Genomic DNA, 16,481 nt, shown 5'->3' with positions numbered 1-16,481 from the left:
AATGTGGGAGTTTGCTTCTTACCCTTCCTCCCATTCTTCTTGAACTTCCCCTTACTCTTAGTGCTTATGTTAAGCACATCTTTTGGAGGGTTCACATTTAACCCCATGTCCCTCTCGGCTTGCACAAGTAACTTGTGCAATTCTTCAAGAGACACATCCTTGTCTTGCAAGTTAAAATTCACCCGGAATTGAACATACGCTTTGACTTTGGACAAGGAGTGTAGAATCCTATCTACAATGAGTTCTTTGGGGATTTCAACTTTTTGAATTTTCAAGGTCTCGACAAGCTCCATGAGTTTGAGCACATGAGGGCTAACCTTTTGGCCCTCTTTGAAGTCGAGATCAAAGAATGCCGCGGCCGCCTCATATTGGACGATCTGCGGAGTTTGTGAAAACATTGTCACAAGCTTGGAGTAAATCTCATTAGCATTGCCCATTTTAAAGGCTCTCCTTTGGAGGTCCGCCTCCATCGCAAATATCAAGACATTTTTCATTGCGGCGGACTCCTTTTGGTAAGCCTCATATGCTTCCCTAGTGGCGGCGGTCGACCTAGTAGTAGGTTCGGGTGGAGAGGCCTCGGTAAGGTAACGAAGCTTGTCATCACCTTGGGCGGCCAATTTGAGTTGGGCATCCCAATCGGAGAAATTTGACCCATTCTTTTCAAGTTTACATCGATCCATGAAGGATCGGAGCCATGAAGTATTAGCGAGAGGTGTGGCGTTTGGTGTTGGTGTTGCCATTTGAAATGACAAAAAGAAGTGGTCTACAAAACAAAATATAAGGAATAAAACAAATGTCGTTTTAATAATAATACTCGTAAAAAAGTATAATTTAAACAAGTTTTATGCATTTTTCTAGTGACCTCTACCCAACTAGATAAATGATTCCAAGACCCAAATTCATATCAATTTAGGCACGGGGTAGCCGATGAAACCTTTATCAATATAACTCGGTGGATTAACCTTTTAATCGATTCTACTTTTAGAACTCTTGGTCGATAAAATTACTCTAATGTTTATCTATAGCCCAAAACACATCAACAAGGGCACGGGGTAGCCGATGAAACCCTTATCAATAACTTTTGTTGAGTTTAATCCAAATTTCGAATAAATGTGTCCATTATCCAAACCCACATTAACTTAGGCACGGGGTAGCCGATAAAACCCTTATCAACATGAATTCGGTGGATAGACATTTATCACCCACTTCCCCTACGTAACAAGGTTTGTACCCCGGGGTAGCCGAGTGCACTCCCTCGTGAAATAGGTTTTCATGGTTTCTACTATTTGGTAAGGCTATGTCTCAATTGATTGTTTTAGCGAGAGGTCATGTCAATTTATTATCTATCACGTTTTAAGTGAACTAAAGCGGTGAACTACGATAATTTTAATTGACACGGTCGATTAACTCGATAAAGATGATAATGCATGTTTTAGTTATGGCGATTTAGCGATGCATGTGACATAAAATAAAATGCAAGCATAAAAAATAAATAAATCCTAGTATGGCCTTTCCTAAAATAGAAAAACTATTTAACTATTACATATTCGGAAACCAACTCCATTGGTCCCTTGAACCTTGGTTGTGGCACGCATCTCGAGGTAACACCGTCTTTATGTATCGCCATTCTTGAAGAAATCCGTCTTTGGGAACTCCGAATGAATAAAATTACATAATAAATTACATAATTTCCTATTATACATTTGTAACTAAAATAAAATAAATCTATTAAATTACAAAACGGTGATACGAGATCACAATAAAATTACAACCGAATCGATATTCCCATACATTTCGAGAAATACCAATTAAAATCTAAGGCCATACTAAGTAAAATTACATAATTTCAAAAATTATATAAATTAAAAATATGACAATCATAAAGAAAAATGCAGCATTATAATATGTATGAAAATGCCCAATTTTATGCTAAATCGCCTTTAATAAGCCAATATCGTATATTACTCGGTTTTTACGGATTTGCGTGATTTCAACATTTTATAATCACAAAAATTACATAAATTCATATTTATGCATAAGTTAATTACCCTAACCTCTTAGGACTCAAAAATTAGTCTTCACTAATGATTTGACCATAATTAACTCATATTTATAAAATTGTTCATTAAAGGACTAAAAATTACAAAAATAAGCTATAAACTTCAAATAAATCACAAAATTTCAAATAAATTCAAAATTTAAAATTTCAACTCATGAACATTCTGGAAAAATACCATGACACTCATAATGTTCAAAACCTTAGGTCAAAAATTTCAAAATTTTTCCGGAAAAACAACGTTGCGGTTTATCGGTTTTAACTAAAATAATCATAAAAACATGAGAAAAATTATACTCATTAACTTTTCAATTTTAGATCTGAAAAAAAAAAAATAAAATGCAACATTGGACGTTTTTCCTTAGTCATAGATTATGTTTTATTAGTTTTTCACTAATAATGTCACTATTTATGCTATTTTTCTTCAAAAATCCATAAATCATGCAAAAAGACTTCACTATAGCCCATTATTTTACACACATCTTATAAAATTGCATGTGACAACATACTAAATTTCTATGACCAGATTCTAAATTTATCTCATATTAACCTATTTTACACCTCAATCCGAATTTAATAATGAAAATTCCATTTTTCGAGCATAACAAGTCCAAAAATTATGAAAACTTACAGGTTACCTCAAAATAATATATGTGACAACATATCCAAAAATCACTGGAAAATTCAAAGTATAGCTAATTTTAGACCGAAAATGACATTTTTACTCATAAAATCATATTTAAATGTCATTATTGTATAATATGAACAATAAAAATCCGTAAATTTAACCAAAATATCCTAAAACATTTTAGGGCCAAAAATTTTAACATGCATGAATTAATTTCGTGATATATCATAATAACGCAAAAATTACAAGTTTTATATGTTAATCTTTATAACTCGGAAAAACTTTTAACCGATTTGCATGCAAACAACCATGGCTCTTGATACCGATTGAAGGAAAAGTAGAGCTATATACTTACATATTCATATATGTTTTAAATTAATTTGTCATAAAATTAACTAATGATCTTATGCATGCAAACTATTAAACAAAATAAAGAGGAAATGTTCATACATTGTGATTTTCGGTTTAATGGGCACAAGAGAGATCACCTTTCTCTCTTGTTCTTGAGCTTTCCCTTTTGGATGAACTAAGACCCAAGTGTAGGATCTCTCCCAATGATTTATACCCAAAGCTTTCTCTTAATTAAAATTAATATTATAGTTACTAGTACAATATTAATCTTGTAGAAAAATGACCCAAAAATATTATAAAACACTTAATATTTTCGATTTTGGGAGAGAAGAAGAAGAGAGCTTTTTGTCTCTCTAGAATTCTAATTTTTGGATGAGTAAAGAATGAATACTACATCAATAACATTATTGAGTATATGGTAAAAAGGAGAGGAAAAACAAATTGGTTTTTGCCTCTAGAAAACCGGGTGGGAAAGAGGGCAAAGGGGAGCCAATGCATGTATAAATTGTTCTTTACAATGAGCATTAGGTTTGCATGGCTAGTGACTAGGGTAATCATCATGCCCTCCTCTAATATAATCAACATATAATTAGCTTAATCCTCACCTAATTTTCGGTCCATATGGATAATATGGAATCCATATTATTTTTGTCAATTTATCAATTTGTCACATGTCATATGTAACATAAATTTGTTATGTATTTTTAACATATTAAAAATCAACGTATTAATAAAAATACGTCATATGCAAAAATCGACTTAGTAATTCATAATTACTTGTACCAAAATAATTTACCAATTTATAAATCGTATTTATAATAATTCATTCAAATTTAATTGTTCCTTAAACAATAATTTCATCTGAGTAATGATACAATTCGATTACTCAGACCGTATCTCATTTAATCAAATTTCAATGTGATACGTAAATTTTACTTCCAAAATCGTCCGTCAATTTTCAAGTAATTTAATTAACTCGTAACATTATACGATTAATTAAATGATCAATTAAGAGTGTTGCCCTATAGGTATGACCTAGGGGTCAATCGATCACCACCGTCACACGACAAAGAAATGTCAAACTCTAGTCACCAATCATTACCGATATATGTTGACCAGTTGACAGTAAAAATATTACTTCCCAATTGTATTCTTTATAATGAGATTTAAACATGTGATCATCATGATCAACAGTCGTGATCGCATTATTGTCGGAGGACACATATTCCAACAACTCCGCCCCTTCAACTCACAACAAGACAACCATGAGGTAGGATGCCTTCTTGCAAGGCAAGGTGGGTCTTGCCAAAATGGCGACACATCCAAACATTAAGCACACAAAATCAAGTAATGAATGCATCTACAAAAGAATAGCCACTTTCCTCATCTAAGTGGCGGAAATTATCTACAAGGGAAGTAATTCAAGGGTACACATTCCTTCATAGATGCAATTTCTTCAAACTACTAAGCCTAGAAGGATACCAATAAATCACCTCCAAGTTGTGTCAAGCTAGGGTACCTTTGTCCTCAATCGTTAAATGCTTTTATCAAGAGTAGACTCCCTATGGTGTTAGAAACACTGGAGGATCGCGGAATTCCCCCTCTTTCCTAGACAAGAAGAAGGGTCGTCCCCTCTCTACCATGCACAAAAATAGATACGATGGATAAAGCGATCGATAGATATTTGAGTTTCACTTTGGGAGTTTGCTTTTATTTTTGTTTTTCCCCCCAATTTCTTGTGGCATATAACATTTGAGAACACTTTCTTGCCATTTCTTTTTGATTTTTGGCATTTCAACACTTAACAACTTTCAACTTTTCTTTGCATTTATTTTGAACATTTTCAAAGTCACCCCATATGTAGTGAGGGTGCCTTATATTTGAAGCTTTAGGAGTTCTATTTTTGCTCCTCTTTTCATTTGATGAAATTTTTTTGCAAACTTTCTTTCACTTTTCATTTCATTGAACTCAAATTGATTTCTTTTTGTGCCCATTCCCTTTGATGACAAAAATGTGGTAGAACATGGATGATGGATGCATGCATGGTTTCAAGGGTCACCTTGGAATAAACGGTAGCCAAGGAGTTATCACACCACAAGGTACTCTTGACTAAGCCTTAATCCATGGTGTTGGGGTTGGTGTCCTTAACAGCTAGTGCAAGGACTTATAAACCTCTAAAAGGATCAAAGGGCATACTTTGGTATTATTATCAGTTGATCCACGTTTATCAATAACGGTTGGCTTGCTAGATAAGTTTGACGTTATTGTCATACAGATGGCGGTGATCAACTGGTCCCTAAAAGTCACACCTATAGGATACGTTCGAGAGATGTGACGGTATGAAAATACTGTCATGTAGATGCCAAAAATTGACTAACCAGTTAGTCCGAGTTATTTGACTAGTAATTAGTCAAATATGTAATGTTGAGATATTATATTTAATACGGATTAAATATCATGGGCTAAGGCGAATTAACCAGTTAATTCGTAAAATTAAATATACGTGATTTATATTTAATTAAATGTATATTAAAAATAATTATACAATACTGCTTTGTCGGACACGAATTAACAATTCAAATAACCCGTATAATTAGGCGATGCCTTAATTTCCGATAACCGATAACAGTTTATAATATAAACCGCATCATATACATTTTAGCGAGACGGGTCGGATCATTGGATCACTAGTCAAATGAGGAGAAAGTGGAAAGCCCACTCCCTCCTCTCTTGACCCGCGGACCGAGGTTAACAAAAGGAGAGACTCCCTCTCCTTTTGACCTAGCGATTTCATTTTACAGAAAACTAGGGTTTTGAAGAGTATTCTTCTCTGAAAAACCCGAGATCTCTCATCTCAACAAAACTCACAACAGTTCTCCCTATATTGCAAGGCAATCGGAGAACACTGTTCTAGCACAAGGGCATATTTCGGACCAAGTCTTGGGTGCAACGGTTAGGAGGAAATCTGCTTAGATTTCTGTTCTTTACGCCGCAATTTAAAGGACCCGAGGTTGATTTCTTGTTCCTTATCGTTTCTTTATGTTTTTTCGTTTTATGACTATATTCGCATGTAAATTTTACGTTATAGTCCTACAATTAAAGGGGTAGTATACGGATATTAACCCTCAAGTGGTATCAGAGCGAGGCCACGTAAATTTTTATATGTGTTTTTCATAAGACGTTTTTGAAACGATGATTTCGTGCTTCGAATTCCGTGCCATGTATACACGGCAGAAATTTTTTTGGAAACCGTGTCATGTATTACACGGTTATTTCATCTTGTTTTCAATTTGTTTTATACATATTGTTGTTTTATACGGAGATTATAACAATATGTCAAATTTTATCAAATTGTTAAATTTGTTTTGATGCGTTTGATCAAAATTGAAATTGTTTCGTCTCAAAATAAGTTTTCACGAGGGTTTTTAAGTTTTCAGAGACTTTTGCACTCGATCGACCAAGTTTTTAATCGATCGAGTGGCTTTTCTGATATTTTTGCTCGATCGAGTCCCCGCTGTACTCGATCGACCCCATTCAAAATTTTTACTCGATCGAGTCCTTGTTGTACTCGATCGACCATTTTCAAAACCCCTCTGCTCGATCGAGTTGTCCTCGTACTCGATCGAGTAGTTTTGTGACATAGGTACTCGATCGACCACCGCTTTAGTCGATCGAGCACCTCCCGATTAGCATACCCCTCGATCGACTTGCGATTCAAACGATCGAGCACTCTGTCCCTCGATCGAGCACTTGTGTCCCTGGATCGAGGGATTTAAATCTTTAACAGCTTTGAAAATTTGTTTCTTTTGATTTAAATTTTCTTTTGGCTTCAATATGTACTTTATCCGGATATAGTACACTCGCTATGATTGTGAAACGGTTCACCACGTACCATTAAGTTATTTTAAAGCGTATTTAAAGTAACGGATCGTATTATGATTAAAATTAAATTGATAGAAGCGGTTTTATCACATGAATTTTAATCATTAGAAGGTGGTTTGGATAAATTTAACATAATTACGGAATTATGTCACGAATGAATTTGTTTTTAGTTGATGCATTTTTATTTATCGTTTTGTTGAATGCCGTGAATGCCTTTTTAATTACGTATTTAATTTTGCAATCAGTTGTAACTTAGTGTGGCCTTAGTAGAACGTGTTACCGTAATGATGGAACACGGTCTTGGTTGTATTTTGAGATCTTGTATCTCCGTTTTGGATTTTTCACTTGTAATTACAGTTTTTAATTAGAATGTAAATAGGTTTATATTTTGTAATTTTTATTGTAATTTTTGAGAAGACCAAAGACGGAGACCAGATGCTCACTCCCGCTACTTGGATCAAGATGGAACAACAAGACAAGCTTCTTGGGTCCAACGGTGGATTCCAAAGTTGTATTTTGTTCTTTTTATTAGGATAGGCCACACTAGGAAATTTTATCTACGTATTGCATTCAATTATTTATTTTATTGTAACGATAGTATGCATCATATTCCGCCTAAAAACCAAACCACCTAATAATTGCATGAAAACTGACACATATAGAGGTCACGAGTTAGTTTTCTTTGACATTCGTATGTCACACGATCATGTTAAGCCATCACCCAAATTAATTCATTCACGCAGACGCTAGTTATTCGTTCACTTAAAATGAATTATAATTTAGTTGATGGGATCTTCCTCGTATAAACAAAAATTGAGAACAGTCTTTATAGGTCAAACTCCAATGAGTCCCTTCTTCGTCGGTAGGCATACTATGACCCCTTCTACGTCGGGTAAGTTGGAACCGATTGACCTATTTTATCTCAACACCATGGTCACTCGTACGATCCTGTGACTATGGTGGACTATAGATAGGATTTACAGAAATCTATCGACCAAGAGTTCTTCCGGAAGAATTAGCTAAACAGTTGGCTTATCAATTTACAGAAATTGAGTCTTGGGATCACTTGTATCTTTCTTGAGGGAGATCAATTATGCAAGTGCAAGAGTCTACATATTTAAAATGAATTTTAAAATAGACTTAAATCACCTCGATGAGTTGCTTATTTCGTTTTGTTTTTCTTTCCTTTTCAGTGTAGATCACGATTTTAAACCGCTTAACAACAAATGGTCTGGTTCAAGTGATAACCCAATGCCAAGTGCCACATTGGACCGTGAGTCCCGGCTTAGGATCTTCATGAGTCGGATGAATCGGTCTACCCGATCAAGAATGACGGATCCAACTTCGCGGACTGGGAGGCAGCATTACGGAATGCTGCCGCTGCTGACGGAAAGCTCAGATATCTGCTTGAGCCCATGCCGTTAAACCCAGGCCCCACGGCTGGAATTAACGAAATCAACGAGTATAACGATTTCGCTTTAGAAGTCAAAAGTGCGGTAAAGAACGTACTCATTTTTGCAATGGAACCCAATTTGCATAAACGCTTCATAGCCCAAGGTGCAAACAAGATTTTCACCACGCTCACTAAGGAATTCTCGAAAGCACCGAGAATCGTGACCTATGAGCATACCACTCGCTTCTTTGATGCGAGACTCCGAAAAAACCAACCGGTTAGCCCACACATTCTCAGCATGATTGAGAATGTCGAGAAGCTGGAGACCTTTAACTGTAACATCAGCGAGAATATTGTTATCGACCGTATTCTTCATTCACTCCACGATGGTTATTCGCAATTCAGAGCGAATTACTATATGAATGATTTGAAGAAAACTCCCCATGAATTGCACTCCTCCTCGTACGGGACCGAGAAGGACATGAAGTTCAGTGGGAGTTCGAAACAAGATGTTCTCGTTGTGTCAAACAAAGGGAAAGGTAAGGGCAAAGCTCCGGCAAACCTAACGATAGGTAAGGCGAAGTTCAAGAAGTCGGTTCGGGGAAGAGTGGTCCCGGTGAGGCGAGCAACTCATCGTGCATGACAAAGGGCAAGAGTGAAAACATGGAATGCCACCATTGCCACAAGACTGGGCATTGGAGACGCACATGTCCTGTTTATCATGAGGACTTAAAGGCAGGTCGTGTTAAACCTGTTGGTATGTCTTCTCTCTCTTCTACTTTTATTCATATGATTGAGATTAACCACGCAAGTTACGGAACTTGGGTACTTGATACTGGTTGTGGTTCTCATCTGTGTAATCATGTGCAGGGGCTCCGAAACATCGAACCCCTCGTAAAGGGTGAGGTGGACCTGCGTGTTGGGAATGGAGCAAGAGTAGCTGCCATCTCCAAGGGGACATATGTGATCCAGCTTCCAAGCGGATTTGAGTTGTCATTATATGATCGCTATTATGTTCCTAGTCTTTCCAAAAACATTATTTCGGTTTAACGCTTGATAAACTTGGTTTTTCATTTGTAATAGAAAACAATGCTTGCATTTTCTCATTACACGATATGATTTACTGACAAAGGCGCTTTCCATGAACGGAATTTATGTTTTAGATCAGACCTCGGAAATATTACACGTAATGAATAAAAAGTTAAAGGTTGGTGACAAAGATCAAACGTATCTATGGCACTGCCGTATGGGACACATTAATGAGAAACGCGTAAAACAGCTCATCAAACATGGAGCTATCTCGGCTTTTGATTTTCAATCATTTGGCACGTGTGAATCATGTCTCATCGGTAAGATGACTCGGATTTCCTTCAAAGGTGTTGGAATGCGCGCTGCTGACCTATTAGGGCTCATACACACGGATGTATGTGGTCCTATGTCAATCACCGCACGAGAAGGCTATAGGTATTTCATCACTTTCACGGACGATTTGAGTAGATATGGCTATGTCTACTTAATGAAGCACAAAAGTGAATCCTTTGAGAAATTCAAGGAATACCAAAATAGGGTGCAGAACCTATTGGGTAGAAAGATAAAAACACTGCGTTCGGATCGTGGTGGCGAGTATCTTTCTCACGAGTTTGATCAACACCTAAAGGACTGTGGGATTGCCCTACGATTAACTCCACCGGAACACCTCAATGAATGGTGTGTCCGAACGGAGAAATCGAACACTACTTGATATGGTTCGATCCATGATGAGTCACACGGTTTTACCCGATTCATTGTGGGGTTATGCTCTTTTGTCGGCCGCTCTAATACTTAATCAAGTCCGTCTAAAGCTCATGACAAGACTCCATATGAACTATGGAAGGGAACGGTCCCTAACTTGTCCTTTATACGGGTTTGGGGCTGCGAGGCTTATGTCAAGTGGAGACCTAAAGATAAGCTCGGCCCGCGATCGGTCAAGACATACTTTATAGGTTATCCTAAAGGATCACGTGGTCATTACTTCTATTCGCCAACCGAACAACGTGTTTTTGTTGCGGCTGGTGCGACATTCTTAGAGAAGGAATTTCTCGAGAATGCAAAGAGTGATAGAACCTTCGACCTGTCGGAGATTCCGGAACCAAACACCGAGCAACCATTGGAGGAACCTATTCCTTCAATCCCGGCTGCGGTGAATATTCCCGAGGAACCTAGGAGGTCGGGAAGAGTCTCTATTCCTCCGGACAGATACATTGGTATGGTCGAGGAACATGACATAGATGACGTTCTACTCTTAACGAGTAGTGAACCCGCAACCTATAAAGGTGCCGTGACCGATTCGACTCGAAACTATGGCTTGAGGCCATGCAATCCGAGATGGACTCCATGTATGAGAACAACGTGTGGGATCTTGTTGACTTACCCGCTAAGGTTCGTCCCCTTCAATGCAAATGGCTTTACAAGATAAAGCATTCTCGTGGAAGGTCGCAAGATATCTCAAAGCACGACTAGTTGCTAAAGGTTTCACCCAAGTGCCAGGTTTGCACTACGATGAGATTTTTGCACCCGTAGTTATCTTTGCGTTCCATTCGGATTATCTTAGCGATTGCCGCCTTTCATGACTATGAAATTTGGCAAATGGATGTGAAACCGCCTTCTTAAACGGCTTTTTGGAGGAAGAGTTGTACATGGTACAACCCGAAGGTTTCATCGATCCAGTACATCCTAAGAAAGTGTGCAAGCTTAAGCGTTCCATTTATGGACTTAAGCAAGCATCAAGGAGTTGGAATCATCGCTTCGACCAAGTGATAAAAGACAATGGATTCACTCGATCGGTCGAGGAACCATGTCTATATATCAAGTCGAGTGGGAGCAAGATTGTCTTCCTAATATTGTATGTTGACGACATACTCCTGATTGGGAATGACATACCTCTCTTAACTTCGGTAAAAGTATGGTTGAAAAACCATTTCCAGATGAAAGATCTGGGAGAGGCACAGAGAATTCTAGGCATCCGTATCTATCGAGATAGATCACGACGGATGTTATCTCTCGATCAGAGTCTTACATAGACAAAGTCCTAGAGAGATTCAAAGATGACTAACTCCAAGAAGGGTTCCTTCCTATGGCTCCGGGGGTGCATTTGAGCCGATCTCGGGCACCAGAGAGACACCGGAAGAGAAAGAGCGCATGACACGGATTCCTTATGCTTCGGCTATAGGATCAATCATGTATGCCATGATATGCACACGTCCGGACGTGGCATATGCATTAGTATGACAAGTCGATTCCAACAAAGATCCAGTGAACCACATTGGTTGGTCATCAAGAACATTCTTAAGTACCTCCGGAGGACTAAAGATTGGGCATTGACTTATGGAGGCTCTCGGGACGCTATGCGCAACCGGTTCCGCAGATGCTAGCTTCCAAACGGATCGAGATGACTCAAATCTCGGTCCGGATTCGTTTTTACTCTTAATGATGCCGTCGTCACCGGAAGAGTTCGAAACAAACTGTTACAGCAGATTCTACGACTGAGTCCGAGTACTATGCCGCGTCTGAAGCTACAAAGGAAGCGATATGGATGCGTCAATTCTTACATGGGCTCTCTGTAGTGCCTAGTTCGAATGACCCGATCACCATCTATTGCGACAATAATGGTGCCATCTTCCAAGCTAAGGAGCCAAAGTCTAGCAACAAGTCTAGACATGTACAACGGAAAGCTCATCTAATCCGGATTACGTGGAGCAAAAAGACAAGAGTGATAGAAAAGATTGCTACTGATGACAACATAGCAGATCCTCTCACTAAAGCATTACGACAAGATAAGCATGAAGGGCATGTTAATTCCATGGGAATTAAACGTGTTCCTAAGTTGTAGTACTCTTTGATGGATCAGATTCATTCGCTTTTGTACCCTATACAACATCATCGTTTTGATATTTTATATATATATTTTGTTTTTCATGTGGAATTGTACGACGATTTTGAACACCACAAAGTGAATCAACAAACATCATATCTTGTTAGTCCTTAATTGCCCACATGAGCCGATAACTCTGGCAATTATTCTGTGACGTTGGTTGATGGTGGGTTCAACGAGCCATAAGTCAACCGGTTGACTGACCAATCACAGAGGCGATTTATACGGATATTTCGTAGGACACCATTGTGACATCGACGTGGAGTCCTAAATGTTTTATAACATTCGTTGCCCGGTCGTGGATAGGACTTCCATGGTGATCCTTAGAGTCGATTCTTTTGACTATCGACCGTCTCTTGAGACTAAGGCAGATTTTGGGTGACTTTGGTTTCTTTCTCACGGTCATCCGTAACGGGGGGCCAAGTAGATTTTTTCTGGGTCATTTCATGCTTTGCTTAGATCGGAAGGAGTTCGAGTTGAAGGAAATATTCAGCCTTTATCGTACTCGATATTTCTCGGGGCCACTCGAGGAGTCAGAATCGAAATGCATGGCCATGCTCGGATACGGATTCGTTTTATCAGTTAAGTTACTCTCTAGTCGGGGAAACCACTCTAGATACAGATCGATTGTAAAATACGACCTTTGTGGATCCAGATCTGCAAATTGTTTTACATTGAGTGGGAGAAATTTTAAATGAATATGAGAATCGGTTATCGCACATACACTTGTACGGACAAGTGGGAGTTTGTTGGAGCTTGTGTCCTCCGGTTAGTGCGGATAACGTCATTGCACATACACTTGTACGGACAAGTGGGAGCTTGTTGGGGTTGGTGTCCTTAACAGCTAGTGCAAGGACTTATAAACCTCTAAAAGGATCAAAGGGCATACTTTGGTATTATTATCAGTTGATCCACGTTTATCAATAACGGTTGGCTTGCTAGATAAGTTTGACGTTATTGTCATACAGATGGCGGTGATCAACTGGTCCCTAAAAGTCACACCTATAGGATACGTTCGAGAGATGTGACGGTATGAAAATACTGTCATGTAGATGCCAAAAATTGACTAACCAGTTAGTCCGAGTTATTTGACTAGTAATTAGTCAAATATGTAATGTTGAGATATTATATTTAATACGGATTAAATATCATGGGCTAAGGCGAATTAACCAGTTAATTCGTAAAATTAAATATACGTGATTTATATTTAATTAAATGTATATTAAAAATAATTATACAATACGCTTTTTGTCGGACACGAATTAACAATTCAACTAACCCGTATAATTAGCCGATGCCTTAATTTCCGATAACCGATAATGATTTATAATATAAACCGCATCATATACATTTTAGCGAGACGGGTCGGATCATTGGATCACTAGTCAAATGAGGAGAAAGTGGAAAGCCCACTCCCTCCTCTCTTGACCCGCGGACCGAGGTTAACAAAAGGAGAGACTCCCTCTCCTTTTGACCTAGCGATTTCATTTTACAGAAAACTAGGGTTTTGAAGAGTATTCTTCTCTGAAAAACCCGAGATCTCTCATCTCAACAAAACTCACAACAGTTCTCCCTATATTGCAAGGCAATCGGAGAACACTGTTCTAGCACAAGGGCATATTTCGGACCAAGTCTTGGGTGCAACGGTTAGGAGGAAATCTGCTTAGATTTCTGTTCTTTACGCCGCAATTTAAAGGACCCGAGGTTGATTTCTTGTTCCTTATCGTTTCTTTATGTTTTTTCGTTTTATGACTATATTCGCATGTAAATTTTACGTTATAGTCCTACAATTAAAGGGGTAGTATACGGATATTAACCCTCACATGGGTCAAAGGATACTAGCATGACACATCCTAGGGTGTTTTACAAGTATTCTAACAAGCAAAGTCTTAAGAAGAAAAAGCATCTACTAGGCCTATATACACTTGTCAAGCTTCCCAAGTAGACGGTTTCGCAAAATTTTTCTAACATGCAACTACATGCCATGATGCAACTAGCATATAAACATCCTAATGCAAATGATTCTACCAACTAATATGACATATAAACTAAATGCAAGTCCTAAGTTCACATTGTTATACCGCATCAATCAAAATAAAGCCACATAGTCATTATCATAAAGAGGAAAAAGGAAATTGGAAAGATCATACCATGCGGTCTTCAATATCCTCATGTCTCGGATGTGGCGTAGTCGATCAATGTGAACAAGGATAAAACAAGCACAATATATACAAAAATATATACAAGACTACACTACAAAGGAAATGAACTTGTTTTTGGTTTTTCAAATTTTTCAAATTTTTATGGTTTTTCGAAATTTTTTGATTTTTTTGGATTTTTGAATAAAAGCTAAGTTAGAATTCCCCATCCCCACACTAATATGGGCATTGTCCTCAATGGCCAAAATGATGGGAAATCATGCAAGCATGATGCATGAATTCTACACTAAATGCAAGCTATACTAATCTACACTACATGATGCATGGGTTTTTGTTTATGACGGAGAGCGTAATTTAGATTACCTCCCGTTGCGTATGCATGTACCTCCCCAAACCGAGTTAGATATTATTTCTAATGTCCTAAAGTTGGGGTAGTTCATGCACACAAGATGCAATTCATGAAACTAAATTTGTCATTTTGGATTTTCAAAAGTGGGAACAATGAAATAAGAACACCTCAATGAGGCTGAGGTGTTAGTCCTCTATGTTGCTAGGACTCTCCAACCATGATCAAGATAAAATAAATAAAACAAAGAAAGAAGTAGACAAACCTCAAGAGGGTAGGAGCCTCCAAAGCTTGCTAGTCTTACACCATATCATCATTGTCATCATCTTCCTCAATAGAAGTGGACTCATCACCACTTCACTCTTCACTTTATTGCTCACTTCCTTCATAATCCTCTTCTTCTTCTTCATTAGCCTCTTCATCAATGCTATCATCAACAACCTCATCACCGACAACCTCATCGTCACCCGGAATCTCACCCCTAGATGCACTCAGAAATAAGACTTCCCTATCCGCCCAACTAGGCAAAGGACATGAAGGATCAAGTAGTCCTTGCCTAGCTAAATGAAGGAGGGGTGGATATTGGGCTAAGTATGCATCTTCCCGATCCTTAAAAGCTTGTTTGTGCATCTCTTGCATAAGTAGAGTCATGTAGTCATTGCTTGCTTTAACACCTTCGGGTTTGAACTCTTGATACTTGAATGGATAGGGTGGTGTGACAATGGAGGAGGAGGGCATTTCAATTTCACCCCTTTGTTGGCGGATGATGTATTCGACTTCTTTTGAGAGGGGAATAAGGTAGTTGGTCCGATGGACACTCAAACGGAATATCTTGGAAGGCAAGGTAAAAGACCTAGCCTCATTGGTGAGCCACCCATATTTGGTGTCAAGAGGATTATGGGTAACCCACTTGTACTTGTTAATCATGGCATCCATGTCAATGAGATGACTCTCCTTTTTCGCCACATACTTGTTATCCTTGTTGAAATTCGGATCAAAGTACTTAGCCAAAAGAGTGACTAGACCTCCATTTACAATAACAGTGGTGCCTTGCTTTCCACAATCAACATTTAGCCATCTTTCCACCAAAAGCCTTATAGAATTGTAAGGCTTGGTGAATTCCCTTCCAATATTTAAGGCCGACTCAAGAAGAACACAATCGAGCTTGGTAAAGTGGTTAGTGTATTTTCTTGCAATGATAGTATTCCCGATGACCTTGTGCCACACTCTAATGCCCGGATGGTGGACTAATAGAGCGCGACTAGCATGATAGTTCTCAAATTTCCTCCTGTAAATTGCCTCCCAAAGAGGAGCGGGGTCGTACTTTTCGGGATTCTTGTAATAACTAGGTGAATCACTAAGACCCAATACTTTACCCAATTCATCAAAGGTGATGCGCCTACTCACATTAGCAAGGCGGAACTCGATGTTTTCTTTAGTCTCTACCTTAGTAATTTTCAAAGAACTCAAGAATTCTAAGGTAAGGGAGAGGTATGTCAATTCTCTTGTAGCAAACAATTTTCCCAACCCCATGGCTTCAAAGAAGGCTTTCGTTTATTCAAGGACACCCAATTTGTTTAAGGCATCTTCACATATGAACTTGGTGGATATAAAGGATTTTCTAGCATACTTGGCAAATGTATCACTATGGGAGTTAGAAATGAAAATTACCTCCGGATAGTTTGATAATTGAGCAATTTCCGGAGTTGTTGATGTTGTTGCTTCCAAGGGAGGTTGTTGTTGTTGAACTTCCAAG

This window comes from Silene latifolia, chromosome Y, assembly GCF_048544455.1.
Source record: "Silene latifolia isolate original U9 population chromosome Y, ASM4854445v1, whole genome shotgun sequence".
Taxonomy (NCBI): domain Eukaryota; kingdom Viridiplantae; phylum Streptophyta; class Magnoliopsida; order Caryophyllales; family Caryophyllaceae; genus Silene; species Silene latifolia.
This window is presented reverse-complemented; position numbering follows the sequence as displayed.